At 37.8% G+C, this 13,804-nt stretch overlaps 1 protein-coding gene across 19 annotated transcripts in view; it reads right to left on the reverse strand.

Annotated features, from left to right (window-relative positions):
• Positions 1–13,804, reverse strand: part of NDUFS4 (NADH:ubiquinone oxidoreductase subunit S4) — a 696,041-nt gene that overhangs the window by 403,486 nt on the left and 278,751 nt on the right. The gene's annotated exons all lie outside the window — the stretch shown is intronic.

Consider the following 13,804-nt stretch of genomic DNA (forward strand, 5'->3'; position numbering starts at 1 on the left):
AGCCTATGAGTGCACAGAAGACCTGAGGTTTGGGAATGTCCGCCTAGATTTCAGAAGATGTACAGAAATGCCTGGATGCCCAGGCAGAAATTTGCTGTAGGGGCAGAGTCCTCATGGAGAACCTCTTCTAGGGCAGTGTGGAAGGGAAATATGGGTGGGAGCCCCCACACAGTGTCCCTACTTGGGCACTGCCTAGTGGAACTATGAAAAGAGGGCCACCATCCTCCAGACTCCAGAATGATAGATCCACTGACAGCTTGCACCATGTGCCTGGAAAAGCTGCAGTCACTCAACACCAGCTTGTGAAAGCAGCTGGGAGGGAGGCCATACTCTGCAAAGCCACAGGGGTGGAACTGCCCAAGACCATGGGAACCTCCCTCTTGCGTCAGTGTAACTTGGATACCAGACATGAAATCAAAGCAGATCATTTTGGAACTTTAAGATTTGACTGCCCTACTGGATTTTGGACTTGCATGGGGCCTGCAGCCCCTTTGTTTTGGCCAATTTCTCCCATTCAGAACAGTTGTATTTACCTAATTCCTGTACCCCCATTGTATTTAGGAAGTAACTAACTTGCTTTTGATTTTACAGGCTCATAGATGGAAGGGACTTGCTTTGTCTCAGATGAGACTTTGGACTGTGGACTTCTGAGTTAATGCTGAAATCAGTTAAGATTTTGGGGTACTGTTGGGAAGGCATGATTGATTCTGAAATGTGAGGACGTGAGATTTGGGAGGGGCCAGGGTTGAATGATATGGTTTGGTTCTGTGTTCCCATGATTGTGAAGCTTCCCCAGCCATGTGGAACTGTAAGTCCAATAAACTTCTTTGTTTTATAAATTTTCCAGTCTCAGGTATGTTTTTATCAGCAGTGTGAAACAGATTAATACAAACTTCAAGAACTACTAAATACAATATCTGAAATAATTCACTGTATAGGATTCATATTAGATCTGCAGTACATAAAGAATGATGAGACCTCTAGGACAATATCAAGCAATCTAACATATGTGTAATACCTATGTGTAATACACAAAACATATGTGTAATACAAATCCCAGAAAAAAAGAACAATGTGGAAGTAATAGAAGAAAAAGACCAAAATTTTTTCACATTTGATGAATCTTAATTACACCCAAGCAGGATAAATATTTAAAGAAGCACAATAATGCATATTGTAACCAAATTGCTAAAAACTTATGATAGAAAAAGAAAAATCTTAAAAGAAACCAGTGTTCAAGATACTTTACTGAGAAGCAAGGTAAGAATTAGCATAAAATTCTCACCATAAATAAGAAAAAAACAAATAAATCTTTAAAAATCTAGGCTCTTAAATCTTCACAATGAATAAATCTGGTAAGTTAGAAAATTTCATTTTCTTTCAAAAAAGAAAATAAAACAGGCAATTTCTCAAACAAAAGATGAGAAGATGTATCACTATAGTATCTTTACTAAAAAAAAATTAAGGAAAATTCGTCAAACAGAAGGAAAATCATAGCAAATAAAAATTTGGATCTACATGAAAGAAAACAAATATATTTTCCCTAATTTCTAAATTTTAATAAGATAATTGACAATATCTTAAGACAAAAACAACAAATTGCAGAAGAAACATACGTAGGAGAAAATGTATGATGAGATTTACACAAAAGATTGGAGAAGGGACTGGAAGCATTACCTTGCAGGCTCTTACCTTGCAGGGTCTACCATGTGAAATGGTAGAATATTATTTGATGGTAGATGTGATAGATAAATGATATATTACAAATCATAGAGCAGCCACATACACACACAAACACATACACACACACAAATAAAGATGTATAGCTAATAAGTAAATGGTGGTGATAAAACAATTACTACAAAAGAAGTCAGGAATAAAGGAACAAAGAACAGAGGGGACAAATCAGAACCATAGAGCAAAGTGAGATTTAAACTTTACCAAACTGATGATTACTTAAATGCAAGTTGTCTACACATTCTTACTAAAATACAGAGGTTGTCACCCTAGATATAAAAACAAGACCAAATTATATTCTGTCTGCAAGAGACACACTTTAAGTATAAAGACAGATTCAAATTGCAAATGTGAAAGAGAGGTAGCATGCAAATATTAATCATAATATATTGGTGAGACTATATTCATAAAAAGATCAATTTATTAAGAAGGAATTCCAAATGTGTGTATACTTACTAAGAAAGATGCAGTATATATGAAATAAAAACTGACAGATTATAAGAAAAATAGAAAGTATTAGAAAATGGGCAGAAAACCAATAATGGTCTGGACGACTTGAATAATGCCATCAACAAACTACATCTAATAAATTTTTATAGAACACTCTATTTACTATTAGGAGGTTATAAATCATTTTCAAGTGCACACGGAATGTTCAATACAACAGAACATCTGCTGGAACATAAAATAAGTCTCAATAAATATAAAATGATTTAAATAATAGTGTGTTCTCTGACCACAACAAAATTAAATTAGAAATCAAGAATAAAATAATACCTGGAAAATTCTTACAAATTAATTAGTAGACCCTTAAAAATAGCCATGGAAAAAGAAAAAAAATACTAGGAAGTTAATACACATTAATTAGATTAATTAATAATAATCAAAATTTCCCTCTTAAGAAGCTAGAATAATAATAAATGAAAGGCAATGTAGAAGAAAAGAACTAATGAAGATGGAGCAGAAATCAGTGAAACAGAATATGGACAACAAATTTTAAAAATCAATTTAACCAAGAGCTGAATGCTTGGAAACATTAATGAAAGTGATAGACCTCTAGCTAGATTGATCAAGAAGAAAGGGAAGAGATATAAATTATAAATATTAGGAGTAAAAGAGAAGGTAGTACTACAGATACTATAGAAATTAAAACATCACGCCAATAATTCAACAGTGTAGCGAAATTGACAGATTCCTGGAAAGAAACGTATTACTAAGACAGCTTTAAAAAGAAATGTTAAATTATCAATAACCCTACACCTACTAAAGAAATTGAATTTGTAATTAATTCTTTCTACAAAGAAAACTCCAGTCCTAGGTAACTTTACTGGTGAAATCTACCAAATATTTCAACATGAAATAACACTAATTATACAAACTCTTTTAGAAAATAGAGTGAAAGGGAATACTTCTCAACTTGTTTTAGGTGGCCAGCATTATCTTTAACCTCAAATCAAAGACAATATTTTAAAAACTAGAGTCAAATATTTTTCAAGAACAAAAATTCTTCATAAAATTTTGGCAAGTTAAATCTAGTTATGTCTAAAAAAGACAATACACCATGATCATTTTATTCTGGGATTTATCTCAGAAATAAAAGGTTGGTTTAACATTTGAAAATCAATCATAATTCATTATACAAACAGAATAAAATAGAAAAATGATGTGATTATTGCAATAGATGCAGAAAAAATATTTGACAAGGTTTTAAATGACTCATGATAAAATTATTTAGCCAACTATGAATAGATGGGAATTCTCTCAAACTAAAAAGGACATCTATGGAAACTTGTAGTGAACATCATATTTAAAGGACTGGTTCCTCAGATTGGGAATAAGACAAGGTTCTTCAGTTTCACCACTTCTATTCATCATTTTATTCAATATCTTAGCCATGGCAAAAAGTCAAGACTATGAAACAAGAGGCATACATAATGGAAAAAGAAGCAAAATTGTTTTTACATTCAGATAACGCTAAGAAACCTACAAAAACCTTCTGGAACCAAGAAAGGAATTTAGCCAGGTTGTTGGATAGAAGCTGAATATGCAAAAGTCTATTGTGTCTGCACATATTAGCAATTTGATTTTTAGTAGACTCAAAGCATGGAATACTTAGCCCTAAATCTATCAAAATATATGCAAGACCTGTATACTTTTATGAAAATTAGACCTCAATAATTGGAGAAATATACTGATGGATTAGAACGCTATGATTGTTAAGACATCAGTTCTTCCCAATTGGATCCATTTATTTAACCTTATGCCAATCAAAATTTGCAGATGTTTTGGAAGAAATGTTCAGATGGATTCCAAAATACGGATATTTGTGCAAAGCACCTGAAATTGTTGAAACAAATTTGGAAAAAAATATACGAGAACTCACACGACTTTAAGACTTACTTTAAAGCTATAGCAATTGAGATAGTTGGCATAAGAATGTACATGTAGCATCCCAGAGCAACATGGCCGAATAGGAGCAGCTCCAGTCTCCAGTTCCCAGCACGAGTGACACAGAGGACGGGTGATTTCTGCATTTTCAACTGAGGTACCAGGTTCATCTCACTGGGGAGTGTCAGACAATCGGTGCTGGTTACCTGGTGCAGCCAAACCAGTGAGAGCTGAAGCAGGGCAAGGCATCACCTTACCTGAGAAGTGCAAGGGGGAAGGGAATCCCTTTTCCTAGCCAAGGGAAGCTGAGACACACAACACCTGGAAAATCGGGTAACTCCCACCCTAATACTGCTCTTTACCAAGGGTCTTAGCAAATGGAACACTAGGAGATTATATCCCACACCTGGATGGGAGAGTCCTATGCCCACAGAACCTCCCTCTTTGCTAGCACAGCAGTCTGAGATCTAACTCCAAGGCAGCAGCAAAGCTGGGGTAGGGGCACCCGCCATTGCTGAGGTTTAAGTAGGTAAAGTCACCTGGAAGCTCAAACTGGGTGGATCCCACGGTAGCTCAAGGGGGCCTGCCTGTCTCTGTAGACTCCATCTCTGGGGACAGGGCATAGATCAACAAAAAGCAGCAGAAACCTTTGCAGAGGTAAATGCCCCTGTGTGATAGCTTAGAAGAGAGCAGTGGATCTCCCAACATGGAGGTTGAGATCTGAGAACGGACAGACTGCCTGCTCAAGTGGATCCCTGATCCCTGACTAGCCTAACTGGGAGACATCCCCCATTAGGTGCAGACCGATACCACACACCTCACAGTGTGGGGTACAACCCTGAGATGAAGCTTCCAGAGCAAGAATAAGACAGCAGCACTCACTGTTTAGCAATATTCTATCTTCTGCAGCCTCTGCTGCTGATACTCAGGCAAACAGCATCTGGAGTGGGCCTCAAGCAAATTCCAACAGACCTACAGCTGAGGGTCCTGACTGTTAGAAGGAAAACTAACAAACAGAAAGGACACTCACACCAAAACCCCATCAGTTCATCACCATCATCAAAGACCAAAAGCAGATAAAACCATAAACATGGGAAAAAAGCAGGGCAGAAAAGCTGGAAATTCAAAAAATCAGAGCAGATATCCCCCTCCAAAGGAACGCAGCTCATCACCAGCAACGGATCAAAGCTGGACAGAGAATGACTTTGATGAGTTGAGAGAAGAAGGTATCAGTCGATCAAACTTCTCAGAGCTAAAGGAGGAACTACATAACCAACAAAAAGAAACAAAAAATCTTGAAAGAAAATGGAAGAATGGATAACTAGAATAATCAATGCAGAGAAGGCCATAAAGGAACTGACAGAGATAAAAACCATGAAATGAGAAATACGTGACAAATGCACAAGCTTCAGTAACTGACTCAATCAACTGGAAGAAAGAGTATCAATGATTGAAGATCAAATGAATGAAACGAAGTGAGAAGAGAAGTCTAGAGAAAAAAACGGAAAAAGAAATGAACAAAGCCTCCAAGAAATATGGGATTATGTGAAAAGACCAAATTTACATCTGATTGGTGCACCTGAAAGTGAGGAGGAAAATGAAGCCAAGTTGGAAAACACTCTTCAGGGTATCATCCAGGAGAACTTCCCCAACCTAGTAAGGCAGGCCAACATTCAAATTTAGGAAATACAGAGAATACCACAAAGCTACTCCTCGAGAAGAGCAACTCCAAGACACATAATTGTCAGATTCACCAAAGTTGAAATGAAAGAAAAAATATTAAAGGCAGCCAGAGAGAAAGGTTGGGTTGCCCACAAAGGGAAGCCCATCAGACTAACAGTAGATCTCTTGGCAGAAACTCTCCAAGCCAGAAGAGAGTGGGGGCCAATATTCAACATTGTTAAAAAAAAAATTTTAACCCAGAATTTCATATCCAGCAAAACTAAGTTTCATAAGTGAAGGAGAAATAAAATCATTCACAGGCAAGCAAATCTAGAGATTTTGTCACCACTAGGCCAGCCCTACAAGAGATCCTGAAGGAAGCACTAAAGATGGAAAGGAACAACCGGTACCAGCCATTACAAAAACATGCCAAAATGTAAAGGCCATTGATGCCAGGAAAAAAACTGCATCAACTAACGAGCAAAATAACCAGTCAATATCACAATGACAGGATCAAGTTCACACATAACAATATTAACCTTAAATCTAAACGGACTAAATGGTCCAATTAAAAGACACAGACTGGCAAACTGAATACGGAGTCAAGACCCATCAGTTTGCTGTATTCAGGGGACCCATCTCACATGCAGAGACACACATAGGCTCAAAATAAAGGGGTGGAGGAAGATCTACCAAGCAAATGGAGAAAAAAAAAAAAAAAAAAAAAAAAAAAAGGAGGGGTTGCAATTAGTCTCTGATGAAACAGACTTTAAACCATCAAAGATCAAAAGAGACAAAGAAGGCCATTACATAATGGTAAAGGGATCAATTCAACAAGAAGAGCTGACTATCCTAAATATATATGCACCCAATATAGGAGCACCATAAAGCAAGTCCTTAGAGACTTACAAAGAGACTTAGACTCTCATACAATAATAATGGGAGACTTCAACACCCCACTGTCAACATTAGACACATCAACGAGACAGAAAGTTAACAAGGATATCCAGGAATTGAACTCAACTCTGCACCAAGCAGATCTAATAGCCATCTACAGAACTCTCCACCCCAAATCAACAGAATATACATTCTTCTCAGCACCACATAACACTTATTCCAAAATTGACCACATAGTTGGAAGTAAAACACTCCTCAGCAAATGTAAAAGAACAGAAATTATAACTGACTGTCTCTCAGACAACCATGCAATCAAACTAGAACCCAGGACTAAGAAACTCAATCAAAACCGCTCAACTACATGGAAACTGAACAACCTGCTCCTGAATGACTACTGGGTACATAACGAAATGAAGGCAGAAATAAAGATGTTCTTTGAAACCAATGAGAACAAAGATACAACATACCAGAATCTCTGGGACACATTTAAAGCAGTGTGTAGAGGGAAATTTACAGCACTAAATGCCCACAAGAGAAAGCTGGAAAGATCTAAAATTGACACTCTAACATCACAATTAAAAAAAATAGAGAAGCAAGAGCAAACACATTCAAAAGCTAGCAGAAGGCAAGAAATAACTAAGATCACAGCAGAACTGAAGGAGATAAAGACACAAAAAACCCTCCAAAAAATCAATGAATTGAGAAGTTGGTGTTTTGAAAAGATCAACAAAATTGATAGACTGCTAACAAGTCTAACAAAGAAGAAAAGAGAGAAGAATAAAATCGACGCAATAAAAAATGATAAAGGGGATATCACCACCGACCCCACAGAAGTACAAACTACCATCAGAGAATACTATAAACACTTCTACACAAATAAACTAGAAAATCTAGAAGAAATGGATAATTTCCTGGACACTTACACTCTCCCAAGACTAAACCAGGAAGAAGTTGAATCCCTGAATAGACCAATAGCAGGCTCTGAAATTGAGGCAATAATTAACAGCCTACCAACCAAAAAAAAGTCCAGGACCAGACAGATTCACAGCCGAATTCTACCAGAGGTACAAGGAGGAGCTGGTACCATTCCTTCTGAAACTATTCCAATCAATAGAAAAAGAGGGAATCCTCCCTAACTCATTTGATGAGGCCAACATCATCCTGATACCAGAGCCTGGCAGAGACACAACAAAAAAAAGAGAATTTTAGACCAATATCCCTGATGAACATCGATGCAAAAATCCTCAATAAAATACTGGCAAACCGGAACCAGCAGCACATCAAAAAGCTTATCCACCATGATCAAGTGGGCTTCATCCCTGGGATGCAAGGCTGGTTCAACATTCACAAATCAATAAACATAATCCAGCATATAAACAGAACCAAAGACAAAAAGCACGTGATTATCTCAATAGATGCAGAAAAGGACTTTGACAAAATTCAACAGCCCTTCATGCTAAAAACTTTCAATGAATTCGGTATTGATGGAAAGTATCTCAAAATAATAAGAGCTATTTATGACAAACCCACAGCCAATATCATACTGAATGGGCAAAAACTGGAAAAATTCCCTTTGAAAACTGGCACAAGACAGGGATGCCCTCTCTCACCACTCCTATTCAACATAGTGTTGGAAGTTCTGGCTAGGGCAATCAGGCAAGAGAAAGAAATCAAGGGTATTCAGTTAGGAAAAGAAGAAGTCAAATTGTCCCTGTTTGCAGATGACATGATTGTATATTTAGAAAACCCCATTGTCTCAGCCCAAAATCTCCTTAAGCTGATAAGCAACTTCAGCAAAGTCTCAGGATACAAAATTAATGTGCAAAATTCACAAACATTCTTTTTATTTATTTATTTATTTATTTTTATTATTATTATACTTTAAGTTCTAGGGTACATGTGCATAACGTGCAGGTTTGTTACATATGTATACTTGTGCCATGTTGCTGTGCTGCTCCCATCAACTCGTCATTTACATCAGGTATAACTCCCAATGCAAACCCTCCCCCCCCCCCCTCCCCATAATAGGCCCCTGTGTGATGTTCCCCTTCCCGAGTCCAAGTGATCTCATTGTTCAGTTCCCACCTATGAGTGAGAACATGCGGTGTTTGGTTTTCTGTTCTAGTGATAGTTTGCTAAGAATGATGGTTTCCAGCTGCATCCATGTCCCTACAAAGGACACAAACTCATCCTTTTTTATGGCTGCATAGTATTCCATGGTGTATATGTGCCACATTTTCTTAATCCAGTCTGTCACTGATGGACATTTGGGTTGATTCCAAGTCTTTGCTATTGTGAATAGTGCCGCAATGAACATACGTGTGCATGTGTCTTTATAGCAGCATAATTTATAATCCTTTGGGTATATACCCAGTAATGGGATGGCTGGGTCATATGGTACATCTAGTTCTAGATCCTTGAGGAATCGCCATACTGTTTTCCATAATGGTTGAACTAGTTTACAATCCCACCAACAGTGTAAAAGTGTTCCTATTTCTCCACATCCTCTCCAGCACCTGTTGTTTCCTGACTTTTTAATGATCGCCATTCTAACTGGTGTGAGATGGTATCTCATTGTGGTTTTGATTTGCATTTCTCTGATGGCCAGTGATGATGAGCATTTTTTCATGTGTCTGTTGGCTGTATGAATGTCTTCTTTTGAGAAATGTCTGTTCATATCCTTTGCCCACTTTTTGATGGGGTTGTTTGTTTTTTTCTTGTAAATTTGTTTGAGTTCTTTGTAGGTTGTGGATATTAGCCCTTTGTCAGATGAGTAGATTGCAAAAATTTTCTCCCATTCTGTAGGTTGCCTGTTCACTCTGATGGTAGTTTCTTTTGCTGTGCAGAAGCTGTTTAGTTTAATTAGATCCCATTTGTCAATTTTGGCTTTTGCTGCCGTTGCTTTTGGTGTTTTAGACATGAAGTCTTTGCCCATGCCTATGTCCTGAATGGTACTACCTAGGTTTTCCTCTAGGGTTTTTGTGGTATTAGGTATAACATTTAAGTCTCTAATCCATCTTGAATTAATTTTCGTATAAGGAGTAAGGAAAGGATCCAGTTTCAGCTTTCTACTTATGGCTAGCCAATTTTCCCAGCACCATTTATTAAATAGGGAATCCTTTCCCCATTTCTTGTTTCTCTCAGGTTTGTCAAAGATTAGATGGCTGTAGATGTGTGGTATTATTTCTGAGGACTCTGTTCTGTTCCATTGGTCTATATCTCTGTTTTGGTACCAGTACCACGCTGTTTTGGTTACTGTAGCCTTTGTAGTGTAGTTTGAAGTCAGGTAGCGTGATGCCTCCAGCTTTGTTCTTTTGACTTAGGATTGTCTTGGCAATGCGGGCTCTTTTTTGGTTCCATATGAACTTTAAAGCAGTTTTCTCCAATTCTGTGAAGAAATTCATTGGTAGCTTGATGGGGATGGCATTGAATCTATAAATAACCTTGGGCAGTATGGCCATTTTCACGATATTGATTCTTCCTATCCATGAGCATGGTATGTTCTTCCATTTGTTTATATCTTTTATTTCACTGAGCAGTGGTTTGTAGTTCTCCTTGAAGAGGTTCTTTACATCCCTTGTAAGTTGGATTCCTAGGTATTTTATTCTCTTTGAAGCAATTGTGAATGGAAGTTCATTCATGATTTGGCTCTCTGTTTGTCTTTTACTGGTGTATAAGAATGCTTGTGAATTTTGCACATTAATTTTGTATCCTGAGACTTTGCTGAAGTTGCTTATCAGCTTAAGGAGATTTTGGGCTGAGACAATGGGGTTTTCTAAATATACAATCATGTCATCTGCAAACAGGGACAATTTGACTTCTTCTTTTCCTAACTGAATACCCTTGATTTCTTTCTCTTGCCTGATTGCCCTAGCCAGAACTTCCAACACTATGTTGAATAGGAGTGGTGAGAGAGGGCATCCCTGTCTTGTGCCAGTTTTCAAAGGGAATTTTTCCAGTTTTTGCCCATTCAGTATGATATTGGCTGTGGGTTTGTCATAAATAGCTCTTTGATTTTGAGGTACATTCCATCAATACCGAATTTATTGAGTGTTTTTAGCATGAAGGGCTGTTGAATTTTGTCAAAAGCCTTTTCTGCATCTATTGAGATAATCATGTGGTTCTTGTCTTTGGTTCTGTTTATATGCTGGATTATGTTTATTGATTTGCGAATGTTGAACCAGCCTTGCATCCCAGGGATGAAGCCCACTTGATCATGGTGGATAAGCTTTTTGATGTGCTGCTGAATCCGGTTTGCCAGTATTTTATTGAGGATTTTTGCATTGATGTTCATCAGGGATATTGGTCTAAAATTCTCTTTTTTTGTTGTGTCTCTGCCAGGCTTTGGTATCAGGATGATGTTGGCCTCATAAAATGAGTTAGGGAGGATTCCCTCTTTTTCTATTGATTGGAATAGTTTCAGAAGGAATGGTACCAGCTCCTCCTTGTACCTCTAGTAGAATTCAGCTGTGATTCCATCTGGTCCTGGACTTTTTTTGGTTGGTAGGCTATTAATTATTGCCTCAATTTCAGAGCCTGCTATTGGTCTATTCAGGGATTCAACTTCTTCCTGGTTTAGTCTTGGAAGAGTGTAAGTGTCCAGGAAATTATCCATTTCTTCTAGATTTTCTAGTTTATTTGTGTAGAGGTGTTTATAGTATTCTCTGATGGTAGTTTGTATTTCTGTGGGGTCGGTGGTGATATCCCCTTTATCATTTTTTATTGCATCTATTTAATTCTTCTCTCTTTTCTTCTTTATTAGTCTTGCTAGTGGTCTGTCAATTTTGTTGATCTTTTCAAAAAACCAACTCCTGGATTCATTGATTTTTTGGAGGGTTTTTTGTGTCTCTATCTCCTTCAGTTCTGCTTTGATCTTAGTTATTTCTTGCCTTCTGCTAGCTTTTGAATGTGTTTGCTCTTGCTTCTCTAGTTCTTTTAATTGTGATGTTAGAGTGTCAACTTTAGATCTTTCCTGCTTTCTCTTGTGGGCATTTAGTGCTATAAATTTCCTCTACACACTGCTTTACATGTGTCCCAGAGATTCTGGTATGTTGTATCTTTGTTCTCATTGGTTTCAAAGAACATCTTTATTTCTGCCTTCATTTTGTTATGTACCCAGTAGTCATTCAGGAGCAGGTTGTTCAGTTTCCATGTAGTTGAGTGGTTTTGATTGAGTTTCTGAGTCCTGAGTTCTAGTTTGATTGCACTGTGGTCTGAGAGACAGTTTGTTATAATTTCTGTTCTTATACATTTGCTGAGGAGTGCTTTACTTTCAATTATGTGGTCAATTTTGGAATAAGTGTGATGTAGTGCTGAGATGTATGTATATTCTGTTGATTTGGGGTGGAGAGTTCTATAGATGTCTATTAGGTCTGCTTGCTGCAGAGATGAGTTCAATTCCTGGATATCCTTGTTAACTTTCTGTCTCGTTGATCTGTCTAATGTTGACAGTGGAGTGTTGAAGTCTCCCATTATTATTGTATGGGAGTCTAAGTCTCTTTGTAAGTCGCTAAGGACTTGCTTTATGAATCTGGGTGCTCCTTTATTGGGTGCATATATATTTAGGATAGTTAGCTCTTCCTGTTGAATTGATCCCTTTACCATTATGTAATGGCCTTGTTTGTCTCTTTTGATCTTTGGTGGTTTAAAGTCTGTTTTATCAGAGACTAGTATTGCAACCCCTGCTTTTTTTTGTTCTCCATTTGCTTGGTAAATCTTCCTCCATCCCTTTATTTTGAGCCTATGTATGTCTCTGCGTGTGAGATGGGTCTCCTGAATACAGCAGACTGATGGGTCTTGACTCTTTATCCAGTTTGCCAGTCTGTGTCTTTTAATTGGAGCATTTAGTCCATTTACATTTAAGGTTAATATTGTTTTGTGTGAACTTGATCCTGCCATTATGATATTAACTGGTTATTTTGCTTGTTAGTTGATGCAGTTTCTTCCTAGCCTCGATGGTCTTTACATTTTGGCATGTTTTTGCAATGGCTGGTACCGGTTGTTCCTTTCCATGTTTAGTGCTTCCTTCAGGGTCTCTTGTAAGGCAGGCCTAGTGGTGACAAAATCTCTAAGCATTTGCTTATCTGTAAAGGATTTTATTTCTCCTTCACTTAAGAAACTTAGTTTGGCTGGATATGAAATTCTGGGTTGAAAATTCTTTTCTTTAAGAATGTTGAATATTGGCCCCCACTCTCTTCTGGCTGTAGAGTTTCTGCCGAGAGATCTGCTGTTAGTCTGATGGGCTTCCCTTTGTGGGTAACCCGACCTTTCTCCCTGTCTGCCCTTAAGATTTTTTCCTTCATTTCAACTTTGGTGAATCTGGCAATTATGTGTCTTGGAGTTGCTCTTCTCGAGGAGTATCTTTGTGGCGTTCTCTGTATTTCCTGGATTTAAATGTTGGCCTGCCCTACTAGGTTAGGGAAGTTCTCCTGGATGATAACCTGCAGAGTGTTTTCCAACTTGTTTCCATTTTCCCCCTCACTTTCAGGCACCCCAATCAGACGTAGATTAGGTCTTTTTACATAATCCCATACTTCTTGCAGGATTTGTTCATTTCTTTTTCTTCTTTTTTCTTTTGGTTTCTCTTTTCGCTTCATTTTATTCATTTGATCCTCTATTGCTGATACTCTTTCTTCCAGTTGATCGAGTTGGTTACTGAAGCTTGTGCATTTGTCACGTATTTCTTGTGTCATGGTTTTCATCTCTTTCATTTTGTTTATGACCTTCTCTGCATTAATTACTCTAGCCATCAATTTTTCCACTTTTTTTTCAAGATTTTTAGTTTCTTTGAGCTGGGTACATAATTCCTCCTTTAGCTCTGAGAAGTTTGATGGACTGAAGCCTTCTCTCATCTCGTCAAAGTCATTCTCCGTCAAGCTTTGATCCGTTGCTGGCGATGAGCTGCGCTCCTTTGCCGGGGGAGATGCGCTCTTATTTTTTGAATTTCCAGCTTTTCTGCCCTGCTTTTTCCCCATCTTTGTGGTTTTATCTGCCTCTGGTCTTTGATGATGGTGATGTACTGATGGGGTTTTGGTGTAGGTGTCCTTCCTGTTTGATAGTTGTCCTTCTAACAGTCAGGACCCTCAGCTGTAGGTCTGTTGGAGATTGCTTGAGGTCCACT

Source organism: Macaca thibetana, chromosome 6, assembly GCF_024542745.1.
Source record: "Macaca thibetana thibetana isolate TM-01 chromosome 6, ASM2454274v1, whole genome shotgun sequence".
Classification (NCBI taxonomy): Eukaryota; Metazoa; Chordata; class Mammalia; order Primates; family Cercopithecidae; genus Macaca; species Macaca thibetana.